Source organism: Notothenia rossii, assembly GCF_949606895.1.
Source record: "Notothenia rossii genome assembly, chromosome: 5".
NCBI classification, from domain to species: Eukaryota; Metazoa; Chordata; class Actinopteri; order Perciformes; family Nototheniidae; genus Notothenia; species Notothenia rossii.
In genome coordinates this window covers 10,776,766-10,801,568 of record NC_136903.1, presented here as the reverse complement: position 1 = coordinate 10,801,568, position 24,803 = coordinate 10,776,766, and the positions used below count along the sequence as shown (strand labels likewise).

General features: G+C 41.3%; 1 long non-coding RNA gene across 2 annotated transcripts; it reads right to left on the bottom strand.

The window, feature by feature from the left end:
• Positions 1-1,942: 1,942 nt before the first annotated feature.
• On the bottom strand, positions 1,943-19,996 carry LOC307041659. Of its 2 annotated transcripts, XR_013808840.1 has the most exons (3): positions 17,814-19,957; positions 10,707-10,801; positions 1,943-3,597 (listed from the first exon to the last, which is right to left on the bottom strand). It is a non-coding gene; the product is annotated as an uncharacterized lncRNA (long non-coding RNA). The 2 variants fall into 2 exon arrangements; XR_013808839.1 differs by having other exon boundaries at positions 1,943-10,801; positions 17,814-19,996.
• Between the last annotated feature and the right edge of the window lie 4,807 nt (positions 19,997-24,803).

Sequence of the window (24,803 nt, the reverse complement as noted above, 5' to 3'; positions counted from 1 at the left end):
ACATAAAAATAACTATATTGATCAATGATTCATTGTAAACGTATTTTTTTTAAAGTATTATTTCTCGAAATGAAATGGTTTGGGTTATCAAAGTTAAGAATGTATTACTTTTAATGCTCTTGGATTATAGTAAATGTAACATGTTTGGAGTTTGGACTGTTAAACAAGACATTTTATGATATCACCTTGGTTTATATGTTATTGTGATGGGCATTGTTCTCTGGTTTTTCGTTGAACAATGTCATGATACCATAATTTCAATTTAGAGAAAAAAAACGTCATGTAGGTGAACAACATGCGAATAGTGTGTAGAATATAAAGGGAGTATCCACTAGGTGGCGCTTTTGACCCATCTATAAATTAGTGAGGCCTGGCAATTAGAGTTATATGGGTGAACCATAGACTGGGGTGAACTCTATTTTAAATTGTAAGTTTATATATGCAGGAAATCTCAATATGAATATGGAACAAATATTGCAAGTTTGACAAAAATATTTCACTTCCTTGTCCTTTATTTCAGACTGATATTACATTTCATAATCACGTGGCACAGATTATTGTTGAGTGGATCTGTTTTGATACAGGCTTAGCTTTTCTTCATTTCAGCAAATGCACTCTGCTCAGTGGTTTATTCGAGGGTCTGCCCACAGCGCCTTAAATCCTATCCACTTACATCCGATCAATAACACTATTCCATTTATACAGCCATGACATCATATGAAGCCTGTGAGTGTTACTCTTGTTGAATTCCTGGCAACTTTGGATAAAACAAAAGCATATTATTGAATTCTGACTCATATGTTTCAATCGGCTGATCGAAAGCTTTTTATTATTTCTTTTTCTCATGGGAAAAGGAAATCCCAGCGAAGTGGTCGAAGCTTTTTTTGGTGAAGCGGGAGGAGATGAAGGACGGAGCACGGCCTTTAGAGAAGCAACCACAGGATGCACACAGAGCCATTGTCTCATCAGGCTTAGTATGCAGCTCACTTTGCTCCATCACCAGGGCCAAGGCTCAAATCAATTCAATATGGTGGCTGGAGGGGGACAGTCACACAGTGGGTGTAGCCCACATACAAATACATCCAACCCTGGTCTAGACATGGGACACAGTACAGTGGTGGATGTTGTTTCCCACGCTGCTATGTCACCACTCTGTGTCACAGACATTTGGTGAATGTGTAACTACCTAAGCTGGTTTGGTATGACTGATATTTGTGAAACCATGACAAGCAAAGTCAAGCCAGAAATGTGTGCTTTTGAAATATGCACCGTGGAAATTTGTTTCTTGATACTTGCAGCATGTTAATACAGTTTCTGTGACTGTAGAGTGAAGATTGAGGAATGTGTGAGGCTCTCGCTGTGAATGACAACCCTCCAGTATGACCTTGATATTAGATCCAGGGCTGCAGTCTCAGACACTGAGGCATGGACACGTTGGCCTGATAAGGGCTGGCACTCACCTTGTCATCTATCTCTGTGCGGGTGTGTATTTATGTATGCTGCGGGCCAGAGGGAGATAAAATACTGAAACCATCATCTGTTGCCATATGAATCACGTTGAAGCGCAGGAGGTGAGATTGTGCCACCGCTATCTTTCCATCTGCTCCGCCGGCTGATCCCGGGGGGTGAAGGCAGACACGTCCTGGTTTTTCCAGAGATATTTCAAAAACATTTCGCCACCATTCAACACAATGATAATGATGATCTAGTGATCTAGTAGACTCAATAAACTAAACTGGAGCAACTGGGGATTTAAAAAAATGTGTTAATTAATGCAAGAACTACTTCAATATATACTATATGTTTTCACAGACTATGATTTGGAAATGCTTGAACAAATGTATTTAACTGGAAAAGCCTCAAAGTGTGACACAATTGAATAGACAGTATCAGGATGTGAGAACAAATAAACACACGTAAATAAACGGCAAAGACAAACTACTTCATGTTATGCTTTATTAATATTTGAAGCAGCAAAAAACAACACAAATACAAATGTCATAGAGATCAGACTTTACCTGCTCACCATTCCTGCTTGATTGCTGGGTCAGTGTTTTTCTGCAGCTGTGAACAAGCCTCTCTCTGTAGACTGTATGGTGAAGTATTGCTGCCCTTCAGGGAAGGCGGTAGGTTGTACAGTTATCTCCTTATTGGGCAAAATCACTACCCTGAAACCACACAACCTACTACCTCACCCTGTTCGAACATCAGAACGGTGCCGCAGACTGCCAAGTGTTGGTCCAACTTCCACTGGAGAGCCATGATGTGGAGGCACATGTAACCACTGTACATTTTCTTTTAGTACATACAAACATCCACGTACATCTCACACACTTGATATATAAAGCAACTTACAATGAGAGGCAATGACCAAGTTGAGTTTTCATTTTTAAAACTTTAAATGAGGGATACATTCTCGGGGAAAGAGGAAGACACCTAGATAAGAGGTGGTTTGTGTAAAAGTTGAGTGAGAAAATGTAAATACATATTTATTTTGCATTGTTTATTTGCACACAGACAACCATAACTTCTGAAAAAAGCACATTTTATTTGCCATAATGTCTTGAGAAAACATGAACTACAATCCTTAATGAGCTACCACTTTTAAATACTGTATTGGAATTCTGTGTTCAGCAGTAAGCGGGTCCACATGCTCATACCAGGGTGGATCCAGGTTCAAAGGCTCCAACAATGGCATCTGATGACATTACAGCCACTTCAGGAAAGACAGTAAGTTGTATAGTTATCTGACAGGAAGGGTATGACCCTAAAACTATACAACCTACTACCTCACCCCAAAGGACAGTCTTTAACAACAAAGTCATGGCAGGTCCCCGCTTGGCCACACCTCGATGAATGCAAAACAGCGGTTATGATTCACTGAAACACAAACACTCATGGCCTCTCCTCACCGCTGTGAATGCAGTCTGTGTGTTCAGAACACAGTGTGACGACCGGGTCATCCGGTTCAGGGCTGCAGCTTAAGGGGAATTCAAATTATGCAACAAGGTGCATATGATCCAAACAAATTGTATGGGTGGGATATTTCCATATTCAAATGAGCCCAGCAAATAACTTGGAGGGTACTGTGCCATTGAAAACATGCAAAGTAATATAAAGTTTTATCCACTTCAGATCTTATCAAAAAAATATTATAATAAATAATCTGCGATTGAAAAATCCCTCTATGGTTGAACTGCTTGCAATTTATACATCTCACGTGCAACCTGTGGCTTGGGGTTGCGATTAGCAAATACTTAGATTTAAAGGGGTCACACGCCAAAAGGATTGGAAACACTGTTCTTAAGCTTTACTGCTCACAACATACCAAACCAAACCGGTTTGTTTCGTACAACAACCTGCACACATTCCTCGGTGTTATAAGAACTGTTTGTGTGCTTCAGAGAGGAGAGTGCTACCAACAGTGACCAGTATTGACAGTCAGCTAGCTCATATCCTGGCTCACACGTGCGGAGCAGAGGACCTGCTGCCCTGTTAATGTTTCTCACCTGCTCTGCAGCACATCCTCCCATCAGGGATCCAGCAGCATGTCAGGTAGCCTCCGTCTGAAATCCCGAGAGGGAAAATCTGCTACTTCTGCAACAAAGGAAATGAAGAAATACATCAACGAGAAGTCTTCAAGATTTGCCCTCTGTGAGATCAATGGTAAGCCCCCCGGTGGCTGACGGAGTGTCTCTGATTCTCCATCCTGCATGTTTAACCGTCACACTCAAATGAAGCTATATCCGGGTAATCTTTTTCAGCGCGTACCGCCACAGATATACTTGTATGTCTGTGAGGCACAAATGTACAGCACAGCATAATACAGAACAGTATGTCTTGAGCTAAGAGCCCATTGTGCCTGCTCAGTGGTGAGTCTGAGGCTCTTTGCATTATTCAACACTGCCGTACTTACACCATATCACTGAATGAGTGGATTGTAAGTATGCACAAGCACACACCCTGGAAGGTAACACACACACACACACACACACACACACACACACACACACACACACACACACACACACACACACACACACACACACACACACACACACACACACACACACACACACACACACACACACACACACACACACACACACACACACACACACACACACACACACACACACACACACACACACACGCTTCGCAGAAGGACAGATGCATTATGGCAGTGTGCAAACATACACAAATACACATATACAGCAATGACAGGAAGAACTGGGGAACATTTACTTACATAGATTTCATTTAAAGGTAACTATGTTAAAAGTCAACATATATTTAACTGTTTTTTTTGTGACATTATTAAAAGGGGGGAGCCTAACATAACTGTTTTGCAAAGGGCCCCCCTTTTAGTTGACTGATTAGTTATTTGTTATTCATTTTAGTCAATTGTTTATTTTAATAAATGCTTTTTTTCAAGCCAAAATACTTATACCAATAAAACTCTAAAAGAAACAGATTTTACGTGGCACCCTTTCCACATTTTTTGATATGATACATTTGACTGATCTGTTCATGCAATCAACTAAACTACCATTTAACAAAATCCTTAGTGTTAGTCGACTAAGAGTTTCTTTAGGTTAGTACATCCCTAGTTTTGCAGAAAGCTTAAATCTAAATGAAGTTGCTTTACTGTGTTTTTACGGTAACTAAATATAAAAAACGGTCTGCATCGCGTACTGCCGTTCCTATCACAGTCTATTCTCACCGTGCACCCTGCTAAACGCTCGGCAGTGTTTCAGACTTCATAAGGTAAGGTCAAGCAAGACACAGTGTCCTCTCAGTATGCTGACTAGACATACTTCAATCTAATATAGTAGATGGCTCTGGGGCCCTGACCAACAGAGTGCATGTCCAGGAAAGCTATTGCTTTCAAGTGAAGCCAGGTGCCATCATCCAGTGACAGGAAGATATTCACACTCGCACCCACGCACACACCCACCCACCGCGGAGCAGCAATATGCAATGTAAGCACACACACACATGTAGCCTGTTGTACACTTCTTTAGGGCTCTTCACACAGATATGGAAAAAAATAAAACACCTACACTACGATGAGTTTGTCCGCCTGACAATTCAGCCTTTGTGAAAGTACGAGCTCAGCAAGCACCGCTTCACTTGAAAGGTGCGAAGAGTCTGTAGCTGATACTCTGTTTACTGTATAAGCCAGGACCTTCTGCAAAGTCCTGCTTTCTACACCTCATTTCATAATGTCACCCAAACACGTATTTAAACTGTCATTGCATAAACAAATGCATACACATACACAAGGACACAGTTTCAGGCTCAAACACCAACATTTTCACACAATCATGGAAAAAAATACCCTTCAGAGGGAAAAGGAAACACACGATATTCATTTACCTCATCACATTTTCCCACAGCGTTCACAGCAAAGGCACACACTGCTTAAAAAGCCACTTTAATTCAATCACACTTCACTCTAAGTGCTACAGTGCCTATCAATCAATACTGGAGCCGAGTCTCACTCACTGATAGTGGGATGGAGTGCTGTAACCTTGTTGACTGATCTTTGGGGTTTTGGTGGTTTGTGGTCAGTCAATACGGCGAGTAATCCGGAACAATAAGCTGGACATTTACACAATATGCATCCCCGATGCTCATTCATATTTTCTGACAACTTCTACTCTTCCACCTCTTAGAACATATTACAATGCCGATATTATGCACACTGTCATGATGACAAATCTCGCACAATGGGCAGTGTGCAATTTATCTGTGTATGAACTCTACAGTATGTATGCGCTACGATATATTGCATTTCTTTACCATTTCTTATTTGGTATCTCTTTTGTGAGAGAATCCGGGCGAATTACTGTCATTGTGCAAATCTACTGACTTTTTGAAAAGCCCAAGACTCTTCAATTGAGCCACATATCAAACCTCAAAACCTTTTAGGTAGAAATGTGTATGTTGGCATCAAAATGCTTACTTGTCTGTTTCACTTATTTCCTTATGAAAACATTTATTGATTTATATAAGCGTCACTAAATGTAGTCTATTTTATAAGGGGTATTGTTAGGATGTTGTAAAAACACATGTCTATATTCCTGAAGATACTCATATGTACTAGTAACAAAATACAGGTTTTATTGGCACTAATATGGAAACAATTTAATGAAACCTCGACATTGAACTTGGTAAGTTTAAAAAAAATTCTCCCTTCATCGACCCTCCTCAGCATGGCCTTTTGGCACCGCACGATTATATGAATGCTTATGGTTTTGTTGCAGTATGCTATGCACAGTATTTATGCTCATTAGTTCCTGTGTTTATACGCCTGTGGCTTCCCCTCTATCAGGGAAGTGGTCGGGAACACTGAGACGCCTGTGTCCCTCTCCGGTCTGTAAACATCTATATGCGATCGCCGGTACAGTACGAGTGAAGTGGTGTCCGGGTGCAGACAGGAGGAATTCAGAGAGACACTGTGGAGCACTTATAAAAGGGATGCATAGCTTCTGTGCCCCCCAACAGCCCCCTCTGGGTAGCGCAGCAGGCATGACCCATCTATTTATACCAGAGCCAGGGGGGAGGCAGCGGGAGGGCAGGGGAGAGGATAGGCTGCATGGGCAGGTCCTGTTACACATGCCAGGGGGGATGGCTGGGGCAAGCCGCAGGGAGACTCTGCTCAAAGTCAGACAGGCTGACCTCCCCGTCACCTCTGCATGAGGCCGATATCCAGCTCGCAAAATGTGTGAGTGTGTGTGTGGAGAGAGAGAGACAGTTTAGGAGTGTCATATATGACGGTGCCTGAATGTACAGTATGTGCCTGCAGGAATGTCAGTGGAGCTACAGGTATGCGTTTGTGTATGCACGGTGTTAGTGTGTGTGGATAAACCTATGTACACATGTGTGATGGAGTGTACGCCTGCAATGTGCATAATATGTGTGTCCGCCTGTCAGGCTGTGAGACGAAACGGCCCCAGTGACTCCCCCCCCCCCCCCCCCTCTCCATCCCCCAGCACAGCCATAAACATACCAGGTAAAGAGGGCTGGATTAGGCGGAGTTAGCTGATCCTAGAGCAGCCGCCTGGCCCCATCTTTAGAGGTAAAAAATGACCCCAATGATTGTAATGACAGGGCACGCATCAGGGGTCGTCCAGACCACTCGGCCCGACATCGCCAGCTGCTTCTCGTCTCTCACACACGCAGTATACAGTCACGTGTACATACGGAAACATACACACACTTGCATGCATGTTTGGACATATACACAGATTGTGATATGCTCATGTGAAGATTCAGAGGCTCAGACGTTGTGACTCCACGCTGATGGAGGCTGATTAAACGTGCATTGCCATGTGTCTGCTGATGACCTGTTGGGCCCCCATCTATTAGGAGGAGTCTTTAGCCCCCACACGTCTGCATGCCCAGCTCTGGTCCGGCCTGCCTGTAGGGCCCCTTCAGTTTGGGCAGTGCCCCATCGAGCTGCATCTGTCGACAGCTATATTTAGAGGGTGGGACAAATACCTTTCTCCCTGCATATGAACCTCAGCTGACAGACAGAGGGCCAGAGTCGGCAGACAGGGTTCTGTGCGTTTGTAACCTTGAAGAACTCGTTACCCCCGAGCTGCAGCTGGCAGTAGTCAGACTCACTACAGTGGTGAGCAGTCACAGCTAACAGCTAAGGCTGTAAATACAGCACAGTTAACCACAGTTAGCATCGAAAAGCTTGATTTGGCAGCCGTTATTACCGCCAGTTCCTATAGTTCCAGGACTGCTGCCAACACGAAGGAGAATATATAGCAATGTACTCTGATAAAGAGATTTAATAATTCTCCTTATGTGTGCTATAAAAGAACACATTTCTGTGGATGTGAATCCCCTTCAAATAGACCTACATTTCTGCCTATAAGCATGTGTACGTGTGTGGCACTGCCAGCGAGGCAGCCAGTGTGTGATATGTGACCATGTTGCATGGCCATCTGCTCTATATAACCATAAACAAACGCAGGCAAGCCAGCCTCACAGTACCATTTCCAAGAGGTCTAGGCCGAGTAAATGTATTCATGCTTTAGTCTCTGGGTAGATGCTGTGGAGATATGCCCCAGAAACAGACCACGGTTATGCAATAGCATTCATAATTCATTCCACAAACACAATATGGAGGCCACTCTGTCCCATATGCAAACACATGGCCAGATTAAGGGCTTTGGAGCCAAAGGGGAGTATTCTGCATTCTGAACTCTAAGCAAAGCCGTTGACTGTATGTCTGTCTCAATGAAGCTCGTCTGTGACAGGCCTAAATAGGCCAGGTCGTACAGCTGGAGGGACCCCTGCTATACTTTGCACCTACAGTCTAAATCAGGAACATGCCAACAAAGATACACACTCATACAGTAGCAGACTTTTCACAGCATCACTTTCAGGCCACTAAAAGATACTAGTATCCAGATATACTACACTCTTTTACCCCTTATTGACAAAGTGTCAAGTGTTTCTGTACATTGAAGACAGCCACACGAAGAAGTCTTTTATATTCCTTAAAAGGAAAACTCAAAGTCTTTGAAGAGGTTGGCACACTGGTCACCTTACCTGTTAAGTTTAAAAAGAAGTGTGTCCCAGTAAGCTAGTCTGCACATGTACGTACAGTAAGAAAGAGGGTCATTCTATAAATTGTATGAATTGTTGGATAATGGAATAACAGAAGAATAATGCTTTTTTTTTTAAACTTCAAAAAGTGAATTGGGTAACATCAGTTATATTGAGATAATGATATACTTTTGATGGAGTCGAAATTACGATAATTACAAAAGCTTTTTTCCCAATGATCTTCCGTTACGTTACTAAACACAGTGTAAGCGGAAACACAGGATGATTATGTGTGACTTTTTAAGGTATGCTTAGCAATAGGACTTTGTCCCAGCAGACATTTGATAAGTCAAAAACTAAGGTTTTACTAATACAACGGAGAATGGTGTGTTTTACAGTAAGAGTGACTGAAACCAGTCAATCTGAATATTACATTAATTGCAATATTATAATTATATAATGTTTTTCCTACAGGTCCAAATGTGCTCTGTGAAAAAAGCCTTTAAAGCAGCAGCAGTCACCTACTGAAAGCTCGATTTAGTATTCGTGGTGCTGGGCTCAGATGAGAAGAGGATTTAATAACATCTGCACAAGTAATCAAATATCCAGAGCCGCAGGCAGCTAGCTGCTTTAGCTGCAGGCTGTGGGGTGGGGCTGGGGTTACAAGTGCATGTGACAGTTGGGCTGAAGCTACAGTGAGTAGAGTGCTGTGGTTAGGCTCGAAACAGGTACATAAGTAGAGGTTAAAGCTTTAGTCATGCACTCGGGCTGCAAAGTATTAAAAGGAGAAGTACTTATATCTTGTACTTAAGTCAAAGTAGTAATACCACAATGTAGGAACATTCTGTCTGTAGGAAGTCCTGTATTCAAAATGTTACTCAAGTAAAAGTTACAAAATAATTGGCTTCTAAATATACTTAAAGTAACAACAGTAAAAGTACTCATAATGCAGATTGGCCCATTTCATGTCATATACTGTACATTATATGTTTTGATTATAATTATTGATGAATTATACGTATATCAATCTGGTGCAGGTCAAACTCATTTAATTACTGAATGTACTCCTGGGTAGCAAGTGAATTTAATCAAAGCGTGACTAAAGTGTTGATCGTATTGTTTATCATTCATCTATATCTGCAAAGTTACTAAAGGCACTTAATAAGTAGAGGAATACAAGTACAATATTTACCTCTGAATTGAGGTGGAGCAGAAATACAAAGTAGCAAAAAAAAAGTGCCTCAAAATTGTACTCAAGTACAGTATATGAGTAAATGTACTTAGTTACTTTAGACCCCTGTATAAGCGTGCAGGTTGTGTTACCGCTGAGGACTCTGGGTAACTGTGGAGCAGAGACGGATGGAGGGTGGAAGGGGGTCATGCAGCTGTGGACCCTGCCAGCACATTCGGCCCCGGGTGGAAAAAGAAAAACGTTTATGGCGTCCACCCAAGGTCAGCCCTTTGAGAAGAAGAGCTGGGAACGTTCTGGAGGGGAGGCTGCTTGTTTGCATGCAACAATAAATAAATAAAATCACTCTCGTCATCCGAAAAAGACATATAAAGTGTTCTATCATAGTCATCTTTTCTTCAATTCCTCTCTGTTTATTTTAATTTCCTCCATAACCCAGCTACCCCCTTTTTCTCCCCCACTTTACTCTGCCTCTCTCATCCTGCTACCTGACTATTTTGGCAGCGAAACACAAAATGGCGGCGGGGAGCTGAGAGCTGGAAGGCAGAGAGAGTGGAAGCCATTTTCTAACAGATCCAGACCCCAGCACACAGAGAGAGAGAGTCAGGACGTAATGTCAAGTGGACAGTAAAGATTAGTGTTGTCTGTGCATGTGCACTAAAGATACGTTTGATTTTGTTTTTAATTTAACACACTAACAAGCCATCGGGACCAATTGGCCTTTCATATCAGATATAGACAGAATACAGCCATTATGATTTAATCTAATGCATGATCATATTATAATAAGTCTCAGGAAGGGGAGTAAAATAGATTAAGTCCAAGTCAAACGTCTAACAAATGATTTATAATTAGAGCTTCTATCTTATCAAATGAAATGCAGGACAATACAAGCTCATTACAATACATCCTCAAACAACAAAATATTACATTTACAAAAGGTACTTACGATGCTGCTACGATAGCCGGTCTGCCTGTCCGTGATTTCACTTGTTGGCCACATTTTCTTGCGCCTGAGGCTGAAGTCAAAACCCATCTCACTGCCTGCAGGAGACACAGAGAGAAAGACAGACAGGGAGTGAGAACTGTATAGTCGAAGGGAGAGACAATTCACAGCGAGGACACAAAAACGGCATGAACAGGGAGTGATGGGTTGCCGCAGAAGCAGAGGTCTGTAGGGCTCCTCTCTGTAGGCTGTTTACTAATAAGCTTGCCCCACGGTGTTGCCTGGCCAAGGAAACTCATTAGTGCAACATGTAACACACCGCACCCTCTCTGCTGGCCTGCACACCAGCCAACTCTCCCTGCCACATGCTCACCCAACACCAACACACAAGCTCCACCGTGGTCTTGGCCTTGCCTCGTAGCACCCACTCGCTGCATACGTGCACACACTCGTTGGCATGCTGTATTCCTGAAAGCCCACAGTGTCATGTGCGTGGGTGAAGTGACTGATGCGTGTACTTGTGAGCATGAAAGGTGATTTTCCTGAACATGCAGCACAGTATGTTCGTCTTCACACATGTACAGGCTGCGCAGCGTTAATGTAAGAGGCAGCTTTTGACACCAGCCCGCGTTATCCTGCGCATACGTAGGCGTGCGATGCCAGGGCCGTCGTGTGGAGGTGAAATGGGACAAAGGAAAACAGAGGCATTTAGTCATCATTAGTCGAGTCTCAGATTGCAGTGAAATCAGAGGGCGATCGAGATAAAGGGACTTAAGGTTGCCCTCTATCAGACCAAGGAGGACACATGCAATTTAAAGCCTCCACTCAGTGTGGCGGCGGCTGCTGAAGGGTGATAATTCTGTACAAGTATGCTAATTGCAGCGCAGGACACAGCATTGCAGGGGAAGGGTCTTTTATATATTGTTTCTAACGTTTGTAATTACAGTGCAGTGCCTTGGACCGCTGCCAGCACATGTTTATGGGCTCATGAGTAACCCAACTCCTCCAGCCCATGGAGGGAGATTCATGCCCGAGCTGTGCACTCGCTGCCCTCTGTGAGTGAGTGTGTGTGTGTTGTTTGTGTATATGCATGTTCATGACTCATATCGACTGGGAAAGTATGTGCAGAGGGGTTAGACTACAGTAGATTAGTATAAGCCACACGGATAGCTGCAAGCATTGCACGAAAACACAGAGTGAAGATTCCTTGTAATGATCCCTATGACAATATGCCCTTTTCATACAGTATTTAAAACTGAAGTTAGAAGTACACTGTTAAATCAGGTGAGTTGATTTTAAATCTAGAAGCTTTTGCTCACTTTACCATTACAAAGCAGTTTGTACAAGGAAACCTAAATAAGGAATATTGCTGTTTAATTGAACAGTACAAATCATACTAAAAAAGACTATGGTTAATATAGTTAACTAACAAATTAATGTAATGGAAAATCTAATCGTATAGTGTTTTTAGTTTTCCGTACCAAAATGAGTAAAACAAAAGACAGCTGGAGCCAGTATATAACTAAATGTAACCAACATAATTGCTCAGCGCTGATAAAGAGTAAGTAAGTGCTGAAGTGGAGGTGAGGTGAGGGAAGGGATTTACAATATTTTCATAGTTTGAGAGTCGCAGGCGATGCTTTTCAACACTTCCAACCCTACCTCCAAGTAGAACAATTTAGCTGATTCTGCAGTTTTTCTCTGACTAAATTGCCTTGGCGACAGCAGAGGCCAAAAGCTGGAGAAATATATGAGCGTTGGAAAAGAAAAGGTTGAGTGGGCTCAGCTCAGCGTTATCTGGAATATCGCTTTGCCTGGCAGGTACATAAAACAAGTATCTATCCCCACAATGTGTGTTGAGAGACTCGGACGAGATGCAAAGCCCCTCAAACACACACACACACACACACGGAATCCATCGAGTGGTCAGAAACAAAGGAAACTTCAAATGTATTTTCTAAATATCAATCTGGCTGGGGGAAATCAATCAGGCTGTCATAATGAAGTAGTTTAAAGGTTTATAAATCAATAGCTAGTGTGTAAGAAAATTGCCCTTGGGTAAATACATTCAGGGGGAAAATGTGAAGGTGAAACTTTCACAGGTCTCTTTTCCTCTGGGGAAAAAGAGGGGAGAGAGAAAAAGAAAAAGTCATCTGTCACCCCCCGAAACTCTCCACCGGTCCAGTATTATGTCATTATGACTGTTCTCACCGTCTCTGTGGACTTGCTGTGGTTTTGTGGATAAATTACATGTGACGCTCCCAGCAGACATCCTGATTAACACGGGGAGAATAAAATGGCCCCCAATCCTCAGTAGTCAAAGGGGTAATGGACTAATGGCTTCCATGTATGGCAAGAGAAGCGAGGAAAAGCAGGTTAGGTGTGTATGAGTGTAATGTGTGTGTGAGTGCATAAGCACACTTGTCTGTAATTACTTTGTTGATTGAGCCCTGAACTTTGGGCTTTCGTGCAATCATTTTTGGCACGTTTGGCATACCAAAAAGTGAACAGTACGTGTGTGTGTGTGTGTGTGTGTGTGTGTGTGTGTGTGTGTGTGTGTGTGTGTGTGTGTGTGTGTGTGTGTGTGTGTGTCTATTGGGGTCTCGGACCTCTTTGTCCAGCTTTCTTTTCAGGTCTGGCCTACTTTCTACTGTACTGTAGTGCTAATTCTGTGTGATAACCTGTAGTGGCCACTGTAGATCCACTCCTCTTCTCTCAGGCTACAGGAGGGCAACAGCTTGGCCAGCAGCTGCCACACAGAGCCCATCTGACTGCACTGCACTCACCTCGAGGAGATTTCCACAGCTTTTCCACACAACTAACTAATTAAAGCGTAAAGAAGATGTTCCTATGATTGACACAAGCACTTTAAAATATAGGCGCCTCTCAGGTTTTTGCAGAAAGATCCATGACCTTCTTAAGTGCTAGTTTGCCACTGTGGGAAATTTAAATCCAGCTCAATTTCCACAAGCATTGACCTGCTTGTGCTAACATGCTGCATAGTGTCAGTTACTTTGCACCTCTGCTTATAGTCTGTCAGTAAGAATGCTTGACCTCGGGACTGCAAAGTCATCATATTTATACCTCAATATAAACATCATTTTGTATTCACATATATATTATTTGCATAATATGCCATTTTTCTAATTTCAACTAAATTTATTTTTATGAATACATTATCAAGTATTAATTGAATTCAATTTGAAAAATTAGGAATTGTAAAATGTGAATTTAACTTTTTGAAAGGGGGTCAGAAACGGCTAATTTCTGTCAAGTAAAACAAATGTTGTTCTTCAAATCTATTAATAGTGAATATATATATATATATATATATAGTAAGCAATATTCAGATATTGTATCATTTTTGATTCAATACAGAACATAGATGTATAATGTCAACATCAAAATCCTCTTAGTCATGGCGTAGACAGTACTAACCCTGACCCTAACCCTGACAGTCCTCCAGAGAGCTCAGACATACAATATAACTTTACGTATGCTGAACTTCTCAGTTTTCATTGTACTTAAAACAGCACACTGAAACCGTTTTAGCAGGAGAAATAAAAAAGGGTTCATTATTACAGTAGAAAAAAATGCAGTGAATTCTCCCCCGTTCCTCACTCCAATCTGGGTTTCATATTAGCCAGGAGGAAATTGGATGAAATTCACAACATCACAGCAATGAAACAAAATCACATAATGTTAAATACCAATGTATCCACTTAACAAAGTAGGCAGTGTATTGGTGGCTTCTTTGCTGTGTGTGATGCACATGGTGAGTGACTCATTTTCACTGTGTGTTGCACTCGTAAGAATACACTGAGCACTGGCACATGACCGAAACCACACACTCCACAAGTATCTGGCAGAAATACTCAGATCTGGAGACAGAGAGTAGTCTCTACAGTGCTGCTGCAAACAAAACCATCAGAATCTACAAAAAATGAAAAAGTGAGCTAGCAATCAAAACATATCACTTATTCCAACTTGCATTACACAATGAAGCAATAACACTACACCCCTGACACATATTCTTCCCATCAGTCAATTCCCTGTATGATGTTGTGTGAAATAAGAGTTTGAATATGAAGTTTGCTTCACTCAGACATGTGGCAATGCCTCAGGCTGCCAGTTTGTGACTCTATTTCCTTATGTAAATTATTATATATTTTAAAGCTCATAACATTATTGAGAATGACAAATAATGCATTTTTTTTGTTGAGCAATTGCGATATTAAAATTAAATAACTCAATCTAAGACACCTTGAAATACTATCTTCTACTAATGACTAGATAGGAATTAGGAAATGCTAAATCATGACAATTGTAGTTTGAAATAAAGACACACACACACACACACACACACACACACACACACACACACACACACACACACACACACACACACACACACACACACACACACACACACCTTCACATTCTGATGCTGTCTTGGATCTATTATTGTTCCTACATGAATTGCAATGCTGTAAAAATATATAATAAACTGTGATTTTGGTTTATGCCTTCCTGAAACCTATATTTTTCTCTATATAGACAAAAGAGTTTTAATTCAACGTATTCCCTCTTCTGAAGTTTATGACATAACTTTTCCAATTCTTAAATGGTTTATTCTTTAGAGCACATTTAATATTTTTCTCTCTAAATGCTTCGTAATAAGTCACATGATTATGTAAATCTTACATTATGTCTTATTATCTTATTCAAATTGAAATCAAAGCAAAGCTCATTAGCAGTAAACGAAAAGCAAATTAAAGTTTTATAAAAAGCCTGAATGACATATGATAATTACTAACAATTACTGCAATACTGCAGAACAATAATTCAGAGGAACATCTTTGGGATTCATTTCCAGAGAATTTTCGTTGCAAGCATCAAAAAGTAAGAAGGTGTTGGATTTTTTTTTTGCATTAAACAAAAATCATACAATTCTTAACAATATATATTATATTCAAAGAGGAAAATACTGAATTATAATTAAAAAAAACAACAGAAGTTCTCATTCAAGTTCAAGGACACCATCAGGTTTAAGAACTTGAACTTGTCCTTGAGATGTGGCTCCGTTTATTTCCACTACATTTGTTAAGAACTGGTATTCACATATACAAAAAAATATATAAATATATACATTTCTATTTTGAGAATAATAATGAAATGTATTATTTACTAAAATACATATAAAAAGGCACTTATGACTGTAGAGGTTTAATACAACCTTCGGTTTAACCTATCATTAAACCGAAGAACACACACTTAAAAAAAAAAATCCTATAAAGAATTTCTTTTAAAACATGCTCATTACTGTTAGAATGTATTTTAATTTCAGATCATGAAATAAAATAAATAAAAAACGACGCATAAGAATACGTAAGTTTGATTTGATGTGTATTTACGTATGGATGTGTGTGTGTGTGTGTGTGTGTGTGTGTGTGTGTGTGTGTGTGTGTGTGTGTGTGTGTGTGTGTGTGTGTGTGTGTGTGTGTGTGTGTATGTGTATGTGTGTGTGTTTGTGTAACTGGCTCTGCTGTATATGCTGTGTAACTGGCTGGTAGAGCTGGAGGTTGCTTCAGTGCACAGAAGGCCTGGCTGTGGGCTGGGCCAGGCTGTTGGGTTGGTCAGGTATACTTTTACAGAGAGCGAAAAAATACTGCAAACCCTCACCACCCTGCCATCTGCCTCTCAACATGCAACCTTCCCCTGGACTCCAGCCATCCTTTGCCAAAAAGGCCTAAGGGGTGGAGTAGTGTGATACTCTGCCAGCCAAAACCATGTGTCCACTGCTAATTCTGCAGAGCTTATATCCATATAAATGAACATACACGCCTATATGTATGGAAAAACTGAACCCGGGTCGTGAATCACCCGAAAGCTTCCAGTGATCCCGGGTTAGCTTAACCCTTAAAAGAAGTCCCATTCAACATAAACGCTGATAAGCAGAGGAGCACATGAGTAGAACAAAGAACAACAACAATTAAAAGATATTTGAAAACATGTATTAAGTATCATATTTGGTTCGCCTTTCAGGCAATCTGAAATATTTAATGTTACAAATTGAGCTAGGGATTTGAAATTGCCATATGCAAGTCTCATTTAGTAATGCAACCTGACTTTTCCAGTAATCAAAAAAAGTTAACAACCAAGTTTCGACAAAGAGCCTATAAGAAGGCAAGCAAATTAACGAGAGTCAAGTTCATGATTTCATAATTGTTGTGTAGTTGTTTTTTGACTTTTTATGGTTTAAACTTTTCTATGGCTTATTCATGTTTGGGTTTTTTTCAAAAGAAAAAAGGGAATGTTTTTACATGCATCAATGTAATTAGAAAAGCATTTCCAAAATATTACAATGCTAAGCATGTGTACTTTGAAATCCTGTGTAAAGTCAAGCAAAGATCGAAATAAAAAAAAGGAAAAAACAAACAGGAAATAATGTGACCAACATTATAATTAAGTCGTAAAAGTCATTACCTTGTAAATGGAAGGACTATCTTTTCTATTTATTCCGCCGCCTTAAAAGAAATACAAGCTTGGCAAATACTACCCGTAAAACTTGAAATTTAAAGAAATGCAGAGTACTCTCACTGAAATATAGCTGAAAGTCATGCCTGTGACAACATTCAACGGATCACAACAATCTGTACACCACGTACTTCTTGTAATGCACAACATAATAACATACTAAGCTCGGACCACATCACTCATTTGAAATACCTCCAAAACCGTGGCCTTCCGCTTATCCACTAATTACTCCGGCGTAGGATTATGCTGTCAGCAATCAAAGTGCTAATAATGACTTTTGTTCATGAAATAATATATTTCAACTACGTTTTATGCAAGGCTGGAAAAAGTTATAGAAAGTTAAAGGAACAGCTCCATCCCTTTTATACGCGCTATCGTGTACGTTCCTAAACTACATGTAGGATTTTAAATTCAGATGTATAAATGCGCACTCAAGTATAAAGAAACTTTGTGTATAATTGTTTATTTACACAGTTTGCCTGTTAAACATTGAAAGCCTAAGGCGTAAACACACGGATAAACTTCCATCGGAAACACGCAAGCATACTAATATTAATAACAGATATTACTCACCGAACTTCACTGAAGATGGGAAATGTCTGGTCGGGATGCGAAATGTTGCAGCTCTCCCCGCTTTGATCCACATCTCTGTCAAGGAAGAGGAGAATAAGCTCCCGTCTGGTGGATCTTTCTTATTTCCCACAGCCTGTCCCCTCACAGCCGAGCCTCAGCCCAGCTCCAGAGCCCCAGCTCCAGCCTCAGTCTGATCCCCTGCAGCCGGCCGGGACGGGCCTGAAACAATAGGAGGCCATGAGGCTGTCTGCAAGGCTCTAGCTTAGCCCGTCTGCTAGTTAACAAGTCTTTCAATGAGGAATGTTAGCAAACAGACAAACAGCATGTCTGATGCATGCAAATAGTACAACCAGTCCAGTCACAGCCTTGGCTGGCCACATGAATAATTCAGCAGTCTATATGCTGCTCTCCCACATTTCTCCCTCCCTCTTCCCGAGTGAAATGCCTTCACTAGAAAAAGTGTGGCAAAGTATTCAAACCTCTGCTATACCGGCAGCCTTGGTCCGCAAACATTACTTTTAATACTTTATACAAACATGCAATAATAGCACAGGTGGATGTGGAGAGAGGCGACATGAAGGGTTACTTCGGACGCTTCGCTGCAACAATTTAACATTTCGCAATTACTACATTTTTTTTGTCTTATTGCCCTTTAATGTCTTTTCTTTGCAGTTGGCACTTGTCCCAGAAAGAGCTCCGGCTCAGCACACCACTCTGCTGTTAGGAGAGCGAGTCGGTGTGAAAGAGAGAGAACAAGGGGGAGCGAGAGGGAGACACAGAGAGGACATGGGAAGGAAAGAGAAGGAGACACAGGGAGTAAAGAGGAAGGAGGTGCGATACTTCACGCCAGTCGCTGAAGGAGGACATGTCTTTAAAACAGACGAGGACCGCTCTTAAATACTGCTCACATTTTATGCTTGTCATCCGCAGTGGTCATTTAGACCACGAGCCAACTCCACGCAGGTTACCCGTCAGAAATGGCGCCCCGACACTCCAGGTGGAACAAGGCCCATCACATGGCGAAACACCACCTTGACAAATCCCCATCCGAAAAGAAAGAAACTAAATAAATACTACTCGGAACCCATCAGCGGGGAAGGAATAAGGCAGACTCGATGCACTTTAAAGAACACAACATAAAAAAGAACAGAAGAAACAAATCCAAAGGGACGCGAAATCTATGCGGCAAAAGTGCGAAAAGGCCCATAAAAAGCAACTTGTTGCCAGGTTTTGCAGAGCTGCTGTGCAGAGGGTTAACATCCAGCTAGTAGTGAGTGAAAAAAGATCTCCGTCTATGGAAGGGCGGGCTGTGGGGAGGCCCTGACTGGAGAAATAGCAGCAGACTTTTTTTCTTTTTTTCCCCCTCGCAGAGCTTAAGTCTCCCCCTTGCGTGTGGCTGGAGCAGAAAGAGGGGAGCAGGCGAAACAGAGAGAGAAAAAGAAGTGGGGAGAGAGGGAGGAAGAGAGGAGGAGACAGCCGGCGCACAGTGAAGGGGAGAAATGCTCTGCTGATGATGAAATAGGAGGTGCGGCGGAGCGCGCGAACCAGCCACTTTTTCATCACATGTCCAACACGGCAAGGAACTGTATTTGCACCGGAGACTGGGGAGAAGGGAGGGAGGGAGGGAGCATAAGATGGGTGGGAGACGGAGACACAGAGAGAGAGAGAGAGAGAGAGAGAGAGAGAGAGAGGGGGGAAGTGGGAGGGTGGAAAGCATTAACTGTGGGAGGGGTGGAGGAGGAAGAATGACACAGAAATCCACTCCTCCAGCCGTGCGCAGACGCAGTGCACACACACTTCCACGCCATACTGGGATACACTATACGGTACCTCAGCTCGTGAAGAGAAAAGCGGGGAAACGGAGATTCACAGTCTCTCAGAATGGACCGCCCCGCTGAAGGATCCTTGAAATATTCAGCACTTTTGAGAGCAGGTTGAATTATTAACCTTATCTCTTACTGTAGCGGGGGCTTTTGTCGCTGGAACAGTCTTGGGAGCACACTCTGAAAGGAGCACACACTCTCGGAGTGCATTAACTCTTTAGCATGCCACGGTGACGAGCGTGAATACACACACACACACACACACACACACACACACACACACACACACACACACACACACACACACACACACACACACACACACACACACACACACACACACACACACACACACACACACACACACACACACACACACACACACACACACACACACACACACACACACACACACACACACACACACACACACACACACACACACACACACACACACACACACACACACACACACACACACACACACAGGAAAAAGATAAGCTTCCACAGTGTTTATTTCAGTAACATGTGGCGAAGAACGGGGGGCTAGGACCCTCCTCTTTGCCCCGGCTCTGTCACAAAGCGCGCTGCAGCTGAACCCTCGCAGCTATTTTGGCACGAAGTCAAGAGGCTGATAAGCATTTTTGGGTGAGACTTCGCTGCTTTTTTCCTGGAGGAAAAACAGCTGCCACTTGCCCGGTAAAATGCATTCAACAGTTCTGAGAAAAATTTGAGAAACCCCCAGAGATGCGAAAAATGCTAAAAACCCAAAATAGGATTGTCCAAATAAATGATCTTAACCGAAATGTTTGCACGAATTTACATGAAGAGTGAGGAAGCCAGAGAGTTAAGTGGAGGGGGAGACTCAAACAGCATGGCCGTTTCCACCATCTTAGATTGTATTGATTATTCTTTGCTGTCTCTCTCACACACGCTAGCTCTCTTTCTCTCCCTTTCTGTCCCTCCCTCCCTTTTTTCTGCCTGTGTTCTGCCACCTTCTCTGCTCGGCGATCAGCATTTGGCTTTTTCCATTTGTGGCAGATTACTGTAACGCTATTGTACAACAACTTCCTGCCTCTTTTGGCACGGGTTCTAAAAAAAATCTGCAAAAGCAGAGCTCGTGGCTTCAAACTTTTCCCCCCCTCGGCCTTGAACTGCAGGAGCTTTATAAGAAAAGAAAAGGAGGAAGGAGATATGTAAAGTTTGTCTGTTACTGAGGAACTATTTTCATAAACTGCTGAGAATTAAAGAGGGGACTTCATGCCTAGCAGAGACAATGAAAGAAAAAAGGTGGGGGTTTCACTTTTCTTACTTTTACACTATGAAAACTTTCTTGTTGGTTTTAAGGGGGCACTGAATTATTAGTGGGGCTGCAGCAGATCCGTCTAACATGGCTGCTACTGCTTGGGGCTGCTCAGTTTCGTGAGAGCTGCTTTCATAGCACCGCTGCCTCCCCGTTCCTCTCCGGCTCTATTCCCCACACTTCTCTTTGCTCCACAGGTTTCAGGACAAACACAGGTGGCTGAACACAGAAGACAGAAAATGCATTATTTACACTAACTTGCTGCGGAAAGAAGGCTGGACTGCGATTTCTTTTTCCCCTTCCCTAAATGAGATATGAGCCCGGTCCAGGCATCTAACATTGGCATGAGCTATAGGATCCCATTAGAAGGAGTGCAGCTGTACGTCACATCTCGCCATGCGTTTTAACCAATTGAGAAGGCCATGACTTCATTATGGCTTCAATGTAAAAAGCTGGAATATGTACAGTATATTTTCAGACCTTATTTGGGAATTAATGTGGATCCTGAAACAGAATATGTTAGAGGTCCAAGCATTAGCTGTTCTGGGGAAGCATACTTTGTGTGTTTATGCTTAGTAAGCACTTTGCATGGCATAAAGACCATCGGAGGATAACGTTTTTGTTTCGGGTTTCGAGCCATCTCTCCCCACTGGGCTCCTTCACAAAGCTTTTAGGATGCGTTTTAAAAACAATTAATCATCTTTTAATTTTTACGGCCCTAATTTACAACATTATCGCAACCAAGGCAGAATTTCCCAATTTCTGATTAAATCCATTGTGCAAACCTTTCAGTTTTCATTTCTTTTCACTACCACCCTGATCTTTTCCTGATTAATTGTTCAAATACGATCGTTTGGAGAATATTTACAATGCCACAGAATTTTAATTGCTCTTCGGTTTATATCATTTCGGGTAAAGAGAAGCCACAGCTTTCCCTCTGCAGTGCATGGCAGCAACATCTGTGTGATACAGAATCAATCAGGCCAATTCAGAGTATGATGTGAAACAAAATGGCAGACGGCGCCATGTTATGGACTCTGCCCAACGTAATTTTACTCTGAAAAAAACTCTAAACCCTTTTGCTGATTTTAATTTAAAATGTATGTTATTTTTTTTGATAATATTACATAGTTTAATACATGTTTAAAATACTTTGAAGAACTAAATTGAATAATAATATAAATGTTTTTGCATATGTATGGGACTTTTGTAAAATACATTTTGATTCATTATCCAATAATGATCACATGATTATCAGGGCCTGCAATGAACTTTCCCTCTCGCACTGATAAAATCATACCGTGCTGTGGTCTGCTGCTGACAGGAAAACACACTAAACACATATCTAAGTGTGAGTCAAACACTGTGACAGAAAGTTCAGATAAGGGGACCGAACAAGGACACAGTTTAAAGACACTGCTTCTCTATGGCTTCCTTTCCACAGCTACAGGAAACAGTAAAGAGAGCTGGAGGAATAAGAAACTGCAGTGGGCAGGGGATCTGCAAAGACACACAGTATTTGCTCTTAGTCATTTGCAAACATCAAGGAGGCATTAGGAGGTTTGAGGTGGGGGGGGTTCTATGCTTGGTCAGCAACCACCACTACAGCCACATATGAGACACGATAAAAACACATATATCTTCTAATGGGCTTATTCCAGGGGATAAAACCACTAATGTCTCCCTATGCTGCGAGGGGAGATGTTTTACTCTCCAGGAGCAGGAGTGGAGTCTATGAGGTGGTCTTGCTTAAGCCCCGCACGTGTCTAAACAACTTCTCTATTACACCCGAGACCTTTGAGGGCACTCCCCATCGAGCGGGGAACAAAGGCCATGACCCCGGGGTCAAAAGCGTTACACGGGAGGCCAAGCGGGCCCATTGAATGCAGCACTTCTGTTTGCTTTAAGAAGGTAAAGATTACTAACACATTAACTAATGCCGATTAGGGGGTTATCCCTCATGGGACGGCGGTCCCAGGGCAGCACATCACGTCTTATTAACACAGCCTGACCTTTGACCCCAGCAGTCACCTCAGGCAGCCGACTGTGACCACCACTTTCTCCTCTCTGACTGACACACACACACACACACACACACACACACACACACACACACAGACAAGAAATGAAGAGCAACACAGCAAGGTGCAGCACAGCTTGAAATATAAGTGTTGCCTGAACAAACGTGAATAAATGATGCAATATAATCACTGCCCAGTATTTGAAGAGTTAATGCACTCCTGTTCGAGCTGCACAATTAGCAGGCATTGTGTTTCTGAAAATAATCTGTGTAATAAGTAGAAGTTCCTAATTAAACAGGATCGATCCAGGAAAAAAGAATTTCGAGGCCTCACAAACATGTGCTCTACCGAAGTTTATAAAATGGAAGCATGTGCAATAAAGTTCTCATCACAAAATGGTGGAGAGGACATGCGCAGTATTGACGTCCCAGATGGTCATATGATGAAAAGCAAGAGAGGAAACATTTATTCACAAACACACTGCTATTCAAACATTATTTTTACATCAGAAAGGTTCAAGGTGAACTGGCTTTTTGGACCCTTCTTGTCCAGAAAGAGCAAGCCAATAATAACTTATAGAGACATCCTTCACACACCAGCTTCTAAAATGACTCTTTTGGATCAGATTATTTATTTATTGCAAATGTCCCTCTATAAATAAAGTAGCATGGGAATATTAATTTAATGGAATCAGAAGACTATCTGGATTAGAGTATTTTTCCAAAAAGTCAAATGGATGTTTGTGCAGGGAATTAAAAAATGTGATTTAATTGTTTTAAAGTTTTTGTTTAAAGTTGTAAAAGATTAATATAAATAGAGCAGTTGTTTGAAAATATGCAATTAAATGATTGAATGTCAAACATCAATGTATTTCATTAGCTAAACTTTATTTTATAAATGAACATCTAAATAAGTCTGTGCTGGCCTTACATATGATAAATAGAAACGGAATAAAATGAATTCTAAATTATATTTCCTATAGAGCACATTATGGAAAAAGAAATTGTGCAAACAGTGTGTTTAATTTACATTGGAAGAATACCATTATTGTCATTGCCACCAGACACAAATGTCTACTGTCTGGCAAATATTAATGTATGTATGAAATGTGTGGGTTGAATGTAAATCTGTCTTAATTTAATTTAGTTTTTGCACAGAAATAATAACACCGCAGCACATATCTGTGCTCCCAGGGCAGATATGCACCTTGTGAACTTCATTTTGTACATTTGCGCTTCACAATAGGTTCTTTTAATTACTTTCCTAAAGTTTGCAGTTATATGAATACTAAAGAAAACAGATTTCAGCCAAAGGAAACTTTAAACACATTATAAAAGATGGTCTTCTGAGTAAATACTCTCTTTGAATCGGTTTTTAACCATTAGCAGATTTAGAATTTAAATTAATGCAATTACTATAATGATTTTAAATTATTATTCTTATTAGCAAATATTAAGCAATATATTCTCCCCGCAAGCAATAAATGATTTGGCGGCACATTTAGAAGCATGGCATATTTCAAAATCACTTGACTGCTTGTACATACATGATGCTTAGCAATTGTTTCGTTTTTTTTTTTTATATATCGGATTTTAGTTCAATTGACTGACTGAAATATTTTACAATGTGCCCTGCTACACTCGTTTAATCTCAAAGTGCAAACCAGAGTATTTCTTTACAATCAGATAGCATTTAATCAGCTGCCTTAATATGAACCAAATTAAAAAGATACTCAATTACCGTAATCAAAAGTATTAGCTGTGTTGTGCATTATTTTAAATACATGTTCTAAATAAACTACATTTTTACACTGCACCTATTCCTTCTAACAAGAAAATAGATA